Here is a 15,622-nt window from a genome sequence, read left to right as displayed (position 1 = left end):
AAACTGCGCTAGAATGCCCCCAGTCCCTTCATCCAGATTATTAATATATAATGTGAACAGCTGTGGCCCCAACACTGAACCCTGCGGGACACCGCTTGTCACCAGCTGCCATTCTGAAAAAGAACCTTTTATCCCAACTCTCTGCCTTCTGTCAGACAGCCAATCCTCAATCCATCCCAGTAGCCCACCTCGAACACCATGGGCCCTCACCTTGCTCAGCAGCCTCCCATGTGGCACCTTATCAAAGGCCATTTGGAAGTCTAGATACATCACATCGACTGGGTTTCCCTGGTCTAACCTGCTTGTCACCTCTTCAAAGAATACCAACAGGTTTGTCAGGCATGACCTCCCCTTAGTAAATGCATATCAAACAGCATCAGCAGCAAGCAACAGAGCTAAGTAATCCCAACAATCAATGGATCAGATCAGAGCTCTGCAGTTCTGCCACATCCAGTTGTGAATGGTCATGGACAATTAAACAACTCGTTGCAGGAAGCACTACAGATATCCCCATCCTTACTAATGGAGGGGTCTCACACATCCATGCAAAAGATAAGATGACAGCATTTGCAGAAATTTTCAGCCAGATGCAAAGTGAGATGATCCATTTCAGCCTTCTCCAGTGGTTCCTAACGTCACAGGTGTGAACTTTAAGCCAGTTCAATTTAGTTCGAATAATACCCAGAAATGGTTAAGTAGTGTAAAGGCTATGGGCCCTGCTAACATTCTGGCAATAATACTGATAGCTTGTGCTCCAGAACTAACCACCCACCAAGCCACGTACCGCTCTAGCACTGGCATCGACCGACAATGTGGAACATTGCCCAGGGATCTTCAACACAAAAACACAGAGCAATCCAACCCAGGAAATTTCCCTCTGTCAGTCCACACTCGATCAGCAGTAACGTGATGGAAGATGTCATCAACAGGGCTATCAAGCAGCAGCTGCTCAGCAACAGGCAGCTGAGCGACACTCATTTTAGGCTCCACCAGGGCCACTCAGCTCCTGATTGTGTTACCGCCCTGATTCACAACCTGACAACCAGCTGAATCCCAGGGGTGAAGTGAGGGTGACAGCCCAGTCCCACTCCAAGATCACTAATTCTAGCTGATTCTACCCTCATCTCAGCTCATATACTGAAACTCTCATACATCGTGTGTTATCTCCAGACTTAATTATCCAAACATACTCCGAGCCAGCCTCCCAAATTCAACCTCCCTGTCATCTCAAGAAAAAAATAAAAGCTCTATCGCCCACGTGCTCACTTCTCCCCAAACATGTTCATCCATCAAAAGGCTCATATTCATAAGCGACAACAATTTAAAATTCTCATTCTTGATTTGATTCCTGGCTGTGATCATCCCTAGCTCCCTGCACCACACATCGTTTGAGACCTCAACAACCCATTTTCTTTGAGACTCCCAACGATTTGTTAATTCATTACTTCAACTGTGTGGCTGATTCTACAGTTGCTAAAGCAACATGGTCTGGAATTTGCAGACAAAACCTCACAGGTCTGCTTTCCACCTTGAAGACATCCCACAAAACCTGCTTTTTGGCAATGCTTTTGATCACCTGACCTAATATCTCCATCTCTGGACTTATATCTAAAACTCTCAATAGTATTTTTGTGAATTTATAAGCATGATAATAAAACTACAAACCGTTCTTGATTTGGACATTATCTTCAAATAATCAATGTTGCTGTAATGAACACTCTGTAATGTCTCTTACCCAACCACATTGTGGGAGCACCTTCACCACACAAACTGCAGCTGTACAAGAAAGTCAAACATCACCCTCTCCACAGACAACAGGGCTTTAGCATTAATCACTGGTTTCTGTGGAAGGAGAAACACAGTTGATGTTTCAGGGAGTACAAAATAGAATACAGGGAATGAAAATGGTGCAGAATTTGATCGTCAGAAATGGAAAGAAAATACACTTGCTTATTGGAAAAAAAGAATTCTTGACTGTCAAAAATATTCAAGAAAAAAGTAATCTGATAATAGAGCAGTACATGGTCAGGGGCTGTGCCGCAGTGAAAAACTCATTAACAAAGGGTCTGTAAAAGTAATAATACAGTAGTAAACAGACCGAAAATACACCTACGGTTCGAGACTGAGGAAGCTATATATTGACAAAGTGGTCATGAGGGAGGCCAGAGGTGAATCAGAGCAGTATTGGCTGCTATGATCCCAATGACGCTATACTCGAGAAAGGCTGCACATGCGCCTGACTGCACCTTGCCCCCTACAAAGATGGCGGCTCCGCACGTGTCCAGTGAATCTTTGTCCCGAATAAAGATGGCGGCGCACACTCAGGCCTGCAGCCGCTGAGGCAACTCTCTATTTACTGCAAACACGGTACTGGGGCGTTCAAGTTTGTGTTTTCCGACGTGCACAATTTGCATAACGTCTCCGCTATTAGCAACACAGTTTTTCTCCCGTTTCCCTGTTTATTTCTTTCCTTACCGTAACCTTTCTCTCCATAACTTCCCGAGCATTCATTATGGCGAATCTGCTCCGCGCGCGAGGGTGATCACATGGTTTAGTTTAGCTCCGCCCTTCATTCCCTTTGATTGGTTGGAGGACCAACCGCCCCTTGGTCCTCCAGTCCCGCCCGCCGTCCTTTCATTGGTCCAGTGTAGATATCAATCCCCGAGGGCCCTTTGTTGGATAGAGCATGCGCAGTGTGTCCTACTTTTGCTGATGTGTTGGGTAAAGTGATAGGGGGGTTTACTGAGGGTAAGAATTCCCTTTGTGTGAGCGCTGCAGTAGATTTCCTTTATTCATGGAGGGAATTGCCTTCCTACTCATGACTGTATAGCTGTGATTGATGAGTCAATACCATCTGAATCAGTACATAAACACCCCATTTTCACAACATCTGAGATCTTTAGCACATTGTATCGCACACTTCTGTGGAGACAAGAAAAACATGAAACGGAGCCTCAAGGAATCGGAGCAGGCGTAGGCAATTTACCTCTTTCAGCTTGTTGCCCCATTCTATCAGATCATGGCTAGGCCAACCCAGGCATCAACACCTCTTTTATGCTTGATCCGCATAGCCCTCAACTTCTCAATATTTCAAAAATCTATCTGCCCTCTTTTAAAATAATTTGAGATAGAATCATAGATTCCCTACTGTGTGGAAACAGGCCCTTCAGCTCAACAAGCCAGAACAACCCTCCGAAGAGTAAGCCAACCATTCCCCTCCCGCATTTACCTTTCACAAAAGTTCGGGCGAGAAAATTCTAGCCATTCAATGAGAGAAAAAAACACTTACTTTTTCTAAAATCAATGATCCCTTCTGTAAAGTCCCCTGGTTTGAGACTTTACTGGTGCTAGAAGATCTAGTCAACATCCACCCTGTCAAACGCTTCAGAATCTTGTTTCCATAAGATCACACCTGCTTATTTATTCTTGGCAGGTCAACCCTTTCGTCGTCGAAGTAGCTAAGTGAATCTTTTTTGAATAGTCTCCGATGTTGGTTTATCCTTTATTAAATATGGGAGCTAACATTGTATACAGCACTGCAAGTGAGGACTCAGCAACAACCAGTGTGGTTAACCAATCCTCATTCCATTCTAATACATTACCCTGATACCATGAGCTGCGAAATTGTGCAATTAACTTTTATGTAACACCTTATCATTTGCATTTTAAAAATCCAAATACAGAACATCATTGGATTGCCCTTTATCAGCCCTGCTTGTTATCTCCTCAATGAATTGTCATAAGTTTGTCAAATATAGTTTCTCTTTCACAAAACCCAGTCTACCATGTTTATTGATAAGCTTTTCTAATTGTCCTGCAATTTCTTAATTTAATATTCAACTCTGTAGATTCTTTCAGTAGATTTGCTAAGCATGATTCCCCTCTCTTAAATCCATGTGGACTCTGTCCAATCCTGTCACAGTTCAGTAAGAAACTTGACTGTACTCCAATATAGTTAGTAAATGTATCTGTATTTATTTTTAAAAATTGATTACTTATAAATGCTGGACCCATGCAATATCAATGAATTAGTGACTCTGAATTTGGGTTATAATGTTTTTTTTTGTTAATTCCTCTTCATATTGTGTTATGCAGACAGCACCAAATGATCACTCTTAATTGTGAGTAACTTTGAAAATAATATATTTTAAAAATGACATCCCAAAATTCTGCCTCATTACTGTACAAGGAGGATTTTGCATTCAATAGTTTGCAGATAAAATTGAACACATTTTTGCTGCAATTTGGCCAGACTGCAGGTTACACTAAAGTGGCAACTCTGTTGTCAAATTCTTACTTGACACTGCCCAAGGCGATACTGATGGGACTTCACTTTGCCATTCTTGTTCACCAGCTTTATTTCCAAGTTTAATCGTAAAATCATTCTAGAGCTTGTAATTTTCGACAACTTCTCTTTTAGGTACATATGTAAATATCATGTTGAAATGTTGCACTGAATGGTACCAAATCTGAAATTAGTCTCTAATCTGATAGGAACATGGTCTGACCCGTCTACATATGTATTGGCATAAGTCTATGCCAGTTATTTTTCTGAAGCCTGTGATGCCTGATGAAGGGCTTATGCTCCTGCTTCTCGGATGCTGCTTGACTTGCTGTGCTTTTCTAGCATGACACTTTTTGACTCTGATGTCCAGCTTCTTTGTTCGTCACTTTCTCCTTTGAGTAGATTAAACCAAGAATAATTTTTGTTGATCAAAGTGCGATAGGAACGAATTCATGAAATTCAGATATCTCACATTTACCTTAACTCTGTGAAGGCTAAGACATTACTAAAAATTGTCAGTAATTGAAACCATGCTGACAAACTTGTGCAGTATCAGTGCCTCACCTTTAGAGTGTTCCCAGATATCGCGCAGCTGCAGTATTTTGTTTTGCACTCAGCTGTATGTTGTCCTCACTTGTTTCTTTGTGAAAGATTACAAAATTAACTTGGATGAACGAACTTATAATTTCTTTAACCAATGTTGGGAGAAAAGAAAATGTCAGTATTTCAAGTGCTGATAAAGTAAAACAAACTGATAATCAATAGAAAGGGTTTAAGATGGATATGGAACAAATGCTGGCAAATGGGACTAGATTAATTTTGGATATCTGGTCAGCATGGGCAGGTTGGACTGAAGGGTTTGATTTCGTGTTGTACAACTGCGACTTCATTCTCTCAATTATTCAAGAAGTTGAATACTTCGAGGAAGAAAAGGAGAATTTATGCAGAGAATGCACTTGAAATGATGATTGAGGTATATCACATTGTTTCATGACCTTTTCCTCTGGGTTCTTCAATGAACAAACTTGTTTTGTTATCTGAATAACTATGTATCATGTGATTTGTTTCGCACCAAATATTTCATTAGGATCTAGTGAACTATTAAGAAGTGTTCATGTTTAAAATTTAGACAGCATGATTGTTAAGCAAGAACAGGTTTTACTCCCACTGAATCATTGCTCTATAAAAGGTAACAAGCTTTTTATCTGTTCTGGGCACTGAATATATGGAAGTCAATTCTGAAGGAAAGAATCCTCGTTGGTACTGTTCTCACATATGTGGAGTAATTGCTTCTGGTCGCTCTTCAGGCTATAGAGGCTAGGAAAGAAACGAGTTGGCCAAAGTTAGCAACATCATTTGGATGGACTGTGCTCATTGGGGAAACTTGCAGGATCTGTAGAAGAAACATGTGTTTCAGAGTGTGAGCAATAAACCTGAACATTGTTATTTTTTCACAGAGCTTGGGACCAGACTGAAACAACAATGAAGCTCGTATAGTTTTTTTTAAATTTCCGAGCTTTCCAATTTATTGTTGGTAAATGCAGGTGACTTTATCAAAACACATTTCACACGTCCCAGCTAGGAATTTGGTCCCAATTCTGTCAGTCCATCCATTCCTATGGAGAAGAGGTATTTTAAATGTGAGCACTCCATTTAACTATTTGAATTGAATACTTCAGTGGTTACATCCTCTTAGATTCTTAATTTCAAATTACTCAAATGTTATTTTTTGTCCCTCCTGAATTTGCCAAGCACTGAGCAGTTCTGGAATATTCCAAATATTTACAATAGATGCATTCACACTGTTGAAGGCAACCTGGCAGATTTGAATACCATTCAGGTAGTCAACAACAATACATAAGTAACTTTATGGATTGCTTACTGTACGCCAACAACGCAAGCCAAGTATTAGTGAAACCACAGATTGATTCCCATGGATTCCCAAATCTAAACAGTGCATTCGAGATATGCTCACTATCACCATCTGGGAGCAGTCTCCCAAAGTGCTCCCAGAATTTAGAAAGCACATACACTGCCCTCCAAAGCTAAATATGCTGTCACAGGCTTCACTCTTATTGTATACAATGACATTTATTGTCCAGTTCTTTAACGTGACAAATGATTTTACAAACAATTTACAAAATACTTTAAATCCTGAAGAAATGTGATGTCAGCCCTTTGTAGAAGTGAATGGAAAGTGTGATGTTTGCTTGACCTTTGGCTCTATGTATCAGACTGAACAGAACCTTTAACAAGATGTGGGATGTTTCCCACACACTTTATTTTAAAAAGCAAAGATTATGCTCTGAGATTTAAATGTTCAGTTTTAATAAAAGGTCTTCCAAAAACTGAGAGTTTGACTTCAGCTCCTTTAAAGAGACATGTTCTCTGCCTTCAATTTTGTGACATGTGATCATTCTTTGGTAAAGGTGGCTGTGTGCAATACTGCAGGATGTTGTACTGAAGTGCCTCATTGGGTGGAGGAGCTTTATTACTGGTGTAACTTGGCTAATTTTTAGGTGGAATGTCACAGAGTTAAATCTTGTTTTTTAAACTGAGGCGTGCTTGTGTAACGCAAGTGTGGACACTACCCTCATGTTTACAATGAACCTTTCACTTTTGCAGATTAGTATTTTCCGATCTGTTTTGTAAATAAAGTTCACTATAGAAAGCACAATGTTGGAGAACTGCAGGTCCAGCAGCAGCTCTGAGGGGAAAAAAAACATTGTAAGTTCAAAGTCTCATGACCTTTTGTCCGTTCAGACAAAGAGTCAGTGAACTTGAAATGTAACATGTTTTTCTCTTCACCGATGCCCTCAGAACTGCTGCGTTTCTCCAGCACTTGGTTTCTGGGGTTCAGATCTCCAGCATCTGCAGTGTATTGTTTTGTTATAGATCCTATGATTTGACTTGGGGAGTGGGAGGCAGCAATTGTGATCAATGAGAATAAAACTCCCCAACTATGGAAAAAAACAGTTCTTTATACTTTGCAAAACACGACTGTAAATAAGGAATGCAGTTAAGCTAAATGCAAGAAGGCATACCACCTGCCTTGTCTCAAACTTGCTACTCTGTCAGAATTATGTTTGCTCACTTCCTTTGAGATCACAGTTTTGAGTCACAGTTCCAGTTCCTGCGCCGGGCCTAGTTACCACATTGCAGTGGGGTGTGGAGCTTTGTGTCAGCCTGAAGTTTGTATTACGAGCATCATTGCAGGTTGAAGTTGACGGTTTTGACTAATATTGCGTCATCAAACTTGGAGGAAATCCTTCTGAATGTATTGATTAACTGGACTGAGCCTGTTTACATGCAGTCCTGTTAGTAGTACTGTCATATTCTCAGTTAATAATCACACAACACCAGGTTATAGTCCAACAGGTTTAATTGGAAGCACACTAGCTTTCGGAGCACCGCTCCTTCATCAGGTGATTGTGGAGAGCACAATTCTAAGGCACAGAATTTATAGCAAAAATTTATAGTGTGATGTAACTGAAATTCTCCATTGAAAAATACCTTGATTGTCTGTTGAGTCTTTCATCTGTTCGAATACCATGATCGTTTCACTTCTTTCATGTGTAAATCACAAAACCGTTTTTTAAAAGTTGCATTCCTGACAGTGGCCCACCAAACCACTCACTGTATTAATCACTGCACAGTCTAACAAAGGAATGAAACTGAATGGACCACATTACATCTACCAATGCACTGGAAAATACAACAACACAATCAGCCTCTTAACCCTGCAACTTCGGCCTCACTGTGGGCCAACAACAGCAACAGAACTGTACTCCAGCCCAATCTGAAATCTCATGGCCTAGTATATCCCCATTCAACCATTAACATGAAGTCAGGGGATCAACCCTAGTTCAATGGAGAGTTCCACAGGGCATGCCAGGAGCAATACCAGGCATACCTAAAAATGTGGTGCAAACCTGGTGAAGCTACCCAACCTGCATGCCAAACAGTGCAAGCAATACCAAATAGAACTATGTGATCCAACAACCAATTGTTCAGATCTGAGCTCTGCAGTTCTGCCACACCTAGTCAGGAATGGTGATGGACAATTAAACAACTCCCTGCAGGAAGCATCACAAATATCCCCACCCTTACTGATGGAGAAGTCTCACACATCCATGCAACAGACAAGACAACTGCATTTGCAGCAATCTTCAGCCAGCAATGCCAAGTGGATGAGCCTTCATTGGTCGCTGACATCACAGACGTGAATCAACTTGGTTGAAAACTTATTTCAAATCAGATCAAGAAATGGAGAAGCAGTATAAAGGCCCTGCCAGCATTGTGGCAATAATACTGATGGCTGTGCTCCAGAAATTGCTGCCCACCAAGACAAGTCCAGCACTGGCACCTACTGACATTGTGGAACATTTCCCAGGGATGTTCAACACAAAAACGCAGGACAGAGCCAACCCAGCCAATTTCCCTCCATCAGTCGACACTCGCTTAGCAGTGAAGTGATGGAAGGTGTCATCAACAGTGCTGTCACGCAGCTGCTCAGCAATAACCTTCTGTGACACCCAGTTTGGGTTCTGCCAGGGCCACTCAGATCCTGGTCTTGTCACAGACTTGTTTCACAAACTGACAAACAGCTGAATTCCAGAGGTGAGGCGAGGGTGATAACCCAGTCCCACTCCAAGACCACTGTTTCGACTTCAGTGATATCACCTGACCTCACCACAGTCTCAGCTCATTTACTGAAACACTGATTCATTCATTTTGTTAACTCTAGATTTCATTACCTAAACCCACTCCTGGCCAGCATCCCACAATCACCCTCCCTATAATCTCCAGAATATTGAAAACACTACCGCCCAAGTGCTCACTTGTACCAGAACTTGCTGATCCATCAAAATGCTCCCATTTATAAGCAACAACAATCTACTTTCACACCCTTGGTTTAATTCCTGGCTGTAATCATTCCTATCTTCCTGCACCACACACCCTTTCATATCTCAATAACTCATTTTAGTTCAGACTCCCAATGACGTGTTTATTTTTGAGTTCAGCTGTGTGACTGTTTCTATAGATTCCAAGGCAACATGGTCTCGAATTCCCACCCTAACCCTCTAAGATCTGCTTTCTTCCTTTAAGTCGTTCCTGAAAAAATGTTTATTTCGCAAAAGTTTTGGTCACCGGACATAATATTCTCCATCTGTGGCCTTATGTCAAAAATTCAATATTTTTGTGAAATTAAAACGTGTTGATTTGTACAGATATCTTTAACTCTGCACTATCTCTGAGTGATTAAACTGTAATGTCTCCTACCCAACCACGTTGTGGGAGCACCTTCACCATACCAACTGCAGCAGTACAAGGAAGTCAAACATCACCTTCTCAACAGGTAACAGAGCTTTGGCCTTGATCACTGGTATCTGTGGAAGGAGAAATACACATCATGTTTCAGAGAGTGCAATATGATTTACAGGGAATGAAAATGGTGCAGAATTTGACTGTCAGAAATGGAAGGAAAATCCACTCATTTATTGGAAATAAGAACTCTTGACTGTCAAAGATATTGTGGAAAAAATAACCTGATAATGGAGCATATGGTCAGGAGCCAGGCAGCAGGGGACAATTCATTTACAAAGAGTCTGTGATCGTAATAGTAAAATACTACACCGAGCAAAAATACACACGAGAGACTGAGGAAGCTAGATAACAAACAAATGGACATCAAGGAGCCCAGAGATGAATCAGAGCAATGTTCACTTTTATGATCCCACAGTCAGAGGTGTCTAGCACAGAAACAGACTCTTCGGTCCAACCTATCCATGCCAACCAGATATTCTAACCTAATCTATTCTCATTTGCCAGCACTTGGCCAACATCCCTGTGAAACCTTCCTATTCAAATGCCTTTGAAATGTGACAATTTTAGTTGTCCTTCAGGCTCCTTTTGAATTCCCCCCTCACCTCACCCTAAACCTATATCCTCTAGTTCTGGGCTCCACCAACCCTTGTCTATTTATGCTATCCATGTCCCTCACGACTTTATAAACCTCTATAACATCACACCTCAGCCTATGACACTCCAGGGAAAATAACCCCAGTCTATTATGCCTCTCCTTGCAGCTCAAATCCTCCAACCCTGGTAACATCCTTGAAAATCAATTCTCAAACCTTTCAAGTTTCGGTGCCTCCTTCTGAAAGGAGGGAGACCAGAACTGCACAAAATATTCCTAAAGTGACCTAACCAATGTCCTGTCCATCTCCTCTACTCAATGCTCTGACCAATAAAGGGAAACATACCAAATGCCTTCTTCACTGTCCTATCTACCTGCGACGCTTTCAAGGAACTATGAACCTGCATTCCAAGGTCTCTTTGTTCAGCAAGATTCTCCAAGATCTTACAATTTAGTGTGTGAGTCCTGCTCTGATTTGCTTTTCTAAAATGCAGCACCTCACATTTATCTAAATTAAACCCTATCTGCCACTCCCCAGCCCATTGATCCATCCGATCAATATCCCATTGTACCCTGAGACATCCTTTATCACTGTCCACAATACCAATAATTTTGGTTTCACCTGCAAACTTACTAACTGTACCGCCTCTATTCACATCCAAATCATTTAAATGAATGACAAAACAAATCAAGAAAAAAAAAATCCATTTCTCTGGGTGTGAATATGCTCTATGTAAATCCTGCCCTATGACTGTCTACCAGAGAAGGCTGCACATGCGTCCCGCAGAACTTTGCCCCCTACAAAGCTGGCGGCTGCACGTGCCCAGTGAATTGTTGCCCCGAATAAAGATGGTGTTGCTTACTCGAGTCAATCGCGAGATGAGGCATTTTCCCGTGTACTACAAAAACGGGACTCTAAGTTTCAAATTTGTAGTTTCCGATGTTGCACCAAATGTCTGTGAACCCTCTCAACCCATGCCAACACCATTTCCCTCCCGCTTCCTGCTGTTTATTTCTATCTTTACCAACAGCTCTCCTCCACACATTCCGAACCGACCGCGAGGGTGATCACGTGGTATAGTCTACTCCCGCCCCTCATTCATCCTGATTGATCGGAGGACCAACTGCCTCGCCAGGTCCTCCAGCGCCGTCCCTGCCTTTCCATTGGTCCGCCTCTGACATCAATCACCCGGGACCCATTGTTGGCTGGAGCACACGGATTGCGTCGTGGCTTTTGTTGCTGTTCATGAGTTACAAGAGTTAAAAATGACACAACAGCATCTCAAAACCACCTGATGAAGAAGCAGAAAAGCTAGTGCTTCCAAATAACCGTGTTGACCAATAATCTGGTGTTCTGTGAATTTTACTTTTGTCCATCCCAATCCAACACCAACACCTCCAAGTCACGAATGAGGGAGGGATGTATAACAGAAGAACTAGGAACAGTAGAAGGCCATCCTGCCCTTCGAGCCTGCTCTTCGAGCCTGCTCTGCCATTCAATAAGATCATGGCTGATCATTTCGTGGACACAGAACCATTTACCCACGTTCTCACCGTGTCCATTAATTAATTAAGTTTCAATAAATCTAACCTAGCTTTAAAAACATTTACTGAACTAGCATCAACTACTTCCCTGGGCAATGAATTCCATCGAGGTCAAGAAGTTCCTGCTCAATTCAGTCTTAAATTTGCTGCCTCTAATCTTGCGGTGATGCTGTCTTGTCCTTGCTTCACCTGCCAGTGGAAACATCTCTCTATTTCTATTTTATCCATTCCATTCATTATTTTATATCTTTTATATCTTTCCATTCTTCTGAATTCCAATCAATATAATCCCAATCTACTCAGTCTCTCTTAAGCCAAACCCCTCAACTCCGGGATCAACCTCGTTAACCTCCTCTGCACCCCCTCTCGTGCCAGTACATCCTTTCTCAAGTAAGAAGACAAAAACTACATGCAGTACTCCAGGGGTGGCCTCACCAGCACTCAAATACAGCTGGAACATAACCTCTGCCTTTAAACACATTCCTTTCAGCAACGAAGGACAAAATTCCATTTGCTTTCTGAACTGATTGTTGTACCTGGTGACCAACCTTCATGCAGAAGGATGCTCAGGTCACTCTGCAGAGCAAATGATGCAACTTTTTAACATTCAAGTGATTTTATTTTTAAATGTTACTACAACCAAAGAGTATAAACTTTATACTTACAAACATTCTATTTAATTTGACAGACCATTACCCACTCACTCAAATGTATCTATGTTGCTCTGCAAAGTTTCACAGTCCTCCGCTCACTTTGTCCTGCTAATCATCTTAGTATCACATGCAAACTTTGACACCCTACATGTAGTTCCAACTCCAAATCATCTGTATCAGTTGTAAATAATTGCAGTCCCAACACTGATCCCTGAGGCACACGACGTGTCAATGATTGTCAGCAAGAATAATACTCATTTGTCCCCAACAGTTTGCTTCCTATTAGTTTACCAATCTTCTATCCATGCTAATACTCTACCGCTAACGCCATGCACCCTTATATTGTGCAACAGCCTCTTGCACAGCACCTTGTTGATGGTCTTTTGGAAATCCAGGTACACTACATCCACTGGGTCTCTGTTGTCCACCTTGCTTGAAATGTCTTCATAGAATTCCAAAAGATTGGTCAAGCATGACCTGCCCTTCATGAACCCATACTGCATCTGTACAATGGACAATTTCTATCGAGATTCCCTGTTATTTCTTCCTTGATAATAGACCCAAGCATCTTTCCCACTACAGAGAATAAACTAACTGGTATATAATTCCCCACTTTTTGTCCACCTCCTTTTTAAAACAGTGGTATCACTTTTGCTGTTTTCCAATCTGCTGGGACTGCCACAGAGTCCAGTGAATTTTAGAAAATTACTGCCAGTGCATTTGCTATTTTTCCTGGCATCTCTTTTCGTACCCTGGGAGGCATTCCATCAAGGTCAGAAGACTTTTCTATCATTAGCTCAATTACCTCCAAACAGTCTAAAGCTAGCTGTTCCGTAATAATGATAGTTTCCAAATCCTCACCTACCTTTGTCTCTTTGCTAGTTACCGGAAAGATATTAGTATCCTCCACTGTGATATCCCATAACTAAATGCTTCTCATTTTCCAAAGGACCAACATTTACTTTAGCCATTCTTTTCTCATTATATATATTTATATAAACATTTGCTCTCTGTCTTTATAGTCTGTGCGAGTTTATTTTTCTCATATTCTATATTACTTTTCTTTATAGCTCTTTTGTGGCTTTCAGTTGACCTTTAACGTTTTCCCAGTTCTAGTTTCACGCTGTTTTTGACCACTTTGTACACCTTCTCTTTCAATTTGATTTTCCAGAATAGCAACTGAATTCTCCAAGCATCTCACACACTCTTTCTTCTTGCGACGGCACTCTCGAGCTGCTTCCCTGTTTTTCATGAGGCAGATTTCACATTTATGAGTGGTTTCTTCAGCATTCTGGGACTGGCTTTGCAGGACTGGTGAAGATGCCATAACCATTCCCTGGCCAGCAGTGGAGTTAGGAGTTGTACGGATCTTATAGGTTTGGACATCTTCAGCAGCACCTCGTACAAGCACTTGGCTGCCTGGCACAGAAGGGCTTATGCCCGAAACGTCGATTCTCCTATTCCTTGGATGCTGCCTGATTCCTGAAGAAGGGCTTATGCCCGAAACGTCGATTCTCCTGTTCCTTGGATGCTAACTGACCTGCTGCGCTTTTCCAGCAACACATTTTCAACAAAGATTTGCTGTCCATCAGGGCTCTGTGCATACTGTACAATGGCTGCTCAAACCTTGGCTGTAGCTGCGTTGGTCATTGTTAGTGTCTGGAGTACTTGCACTCCATCTGAACCATTGTTGGCCAGCTGAATTGCTCCCCCGCTGTGTGATAGCAATGTATTGTCTGCTGATAGTCTGATAGATGGGTGTCTGCATCGTCATTGTAGTAACAGTTGAGACAGACTCTTCTTCTGATTTTTCCTCATCAATTTCTTGGCACACCAGGGGATCAGAAGAAAGTTCATTCAGGATTTTCCTGAATGAAGGCCATCTCGATAGGGTTTCTCTACATTTCTGAGAGTCAGTCATGCTATCCACAGATTCCTTGGAGTCCTCACATTCAGATATAGTAGAGATCTGGACAGTCTGAACTGGAGGGGACTGTATGACTGAGGACTGAGCTGCTTGGATAACTCCTTGCACTTGAAGAGTCTGCCCATTCGGCAAATGCACTGAAGTTACTGCTGGACTTGTCGTTGATTGGATCCCAGGCATGGTTACCTGCGTGGTCATGTTATATATTAATTATCCAGATGAAGGGACTGGGGGCATTCTAGCGAAGTTTGAAAATGATACGAAGTTAGGTGGACAGGCAGGTAGTACTGAGGAAGTGGGGAGGCTGCAGAATGATCTAGACAGTTTGGGAGAGTGGTCCAGGAAATGGCTGATGAAATTCAACGTGAACAAATGCGAGGTCTTGCACTTTGGAAAAAAGAATACAAGCATGGACTACCTTGTAAATGGTGAGAAAATTCATAAAGCCAAAGTACAAAGGGATCTGGGAGTGCTAGTCGAGGATTCTCTAAAGGTAAACATGCAGGTTGAGTCCATGATTAAGAAAGCAAATGCAATGTTGTCATTTATCTCAAGAGGGTTGGAATATAAAAGCAGCGATGCGCTACTGAGATTTTACAAAGCTCTGGTTAGGCCCCATTTGGCGTACTGTGTCCAGTTTTGGTCCCCATACCTCAGGAAGGACATACTGGCACTGGAGCGTGTCCAGCGGAGATTCACATGGATGATCCCTGGAATAGGAGGTCTAACATACGAGGATAGGCTGAGGATCCTGGGATTGTATTCATTGGAGTTTAGAAGGTTAAGGGGAGATCTAATAGAAACTTACAAGATAATACATGTTTTGGAAAGGGTGGATGCTAGGAAATTGTTTCCGTTAGGTGAGGAGATTAGGACGTGTGGGCACAGCCTTAGAATTAGAGGAAGTAAATTCAGAACAGTAATGCGGAGACATTTCTTCAGCCAGAGAGTTGTGGGCCTGTGGAATTCATTGCCATGGAGTGCAGTGGAGGCTGGGACGCTAAATGTCTTCAAGGCAGAGATTGATATATTCTTGATGTCACAAGGAATTAAGGGCTACGGGGAGAATGCGGGTGAGTGGAGTTGAAATGCCCATCAGCCATGATTAAATAGCGGAGTGGACTCGATGGGCCAAATGGCCTTACTTCCACTCCTATGTCTTTTGTTCTTAGGGTCTAATTTGATCAGTTTCCTTAGATACCCATTGCCGAGAATACCTTTTCAGACAGTCCTTCCTTTTCACTGGAATATATCTTTGCTGAGCACTTTGTAAAATGTCTTTGAAAATCTTC

At 41.9% G+C, this 15,622-nt stretch overlaps 1 long non-coding RNA gene and 1 pseudogene across 2 annotated transcripts in view; both read right to left on the bottom strand.

Annotated features, from left to right (window-relative positions):
* The window catches only part of LOC140494024 (uncharacterized), a 33,786-nt gene extending 31,241 nt beyond the window's left edge, over positions 1-2,545 (bottom strand). Inside the window, exons 1-2 of one of the 2 annotated variants that reach the window (XR_011963837.1) lie at positions 2,476-2,545; positions 1,736-1,842 (exon numbers count right to left, since the gene is read on the bottom strand). This is a non-coding gene — a long non-coding RNA (uncharacterized lncRNA). The remainder of the gene's footprint in view (positions 1-1,735; positions 1,843-2,475) is intronic. The other variant, XR_011963836.1, reaches the window with a different exon arrangement.
* Positions 2,546-11,304: 8,759 nt separating this feature from the next.
* LOC140493935 (cyclic AMP-responsive element-binding protein 1 pseudogene) lies at positions 11,305-14,510 on the bottom strand (annotated as a pseudogene).
* Between the last annotated feature and the right edge of the window lie 1,112 nt (positions 14,511-15,622).

Source organism: Chiloscyllium punctatum, chromosome 23, assembly GCF_047496795.1.
Source record: "Chiloscyllium punctatum isolate Juve2018m chromosome 23, sChiPun1.3, whole genome shotgun sequence".
NCBI classification, from domain to species: domain Eukaryota; kingdom Metazoa; phylum Chordata; class Chondrichthyes; order Orectolobiformes; family Hemiscylliidae; genus Chiloscyllium; species Chiloscyllium punctatum.
Note: the sequence above shows the minus strand (reverse complement) of the source record. Positions and strands in the feature narration are given on the sequence as shown.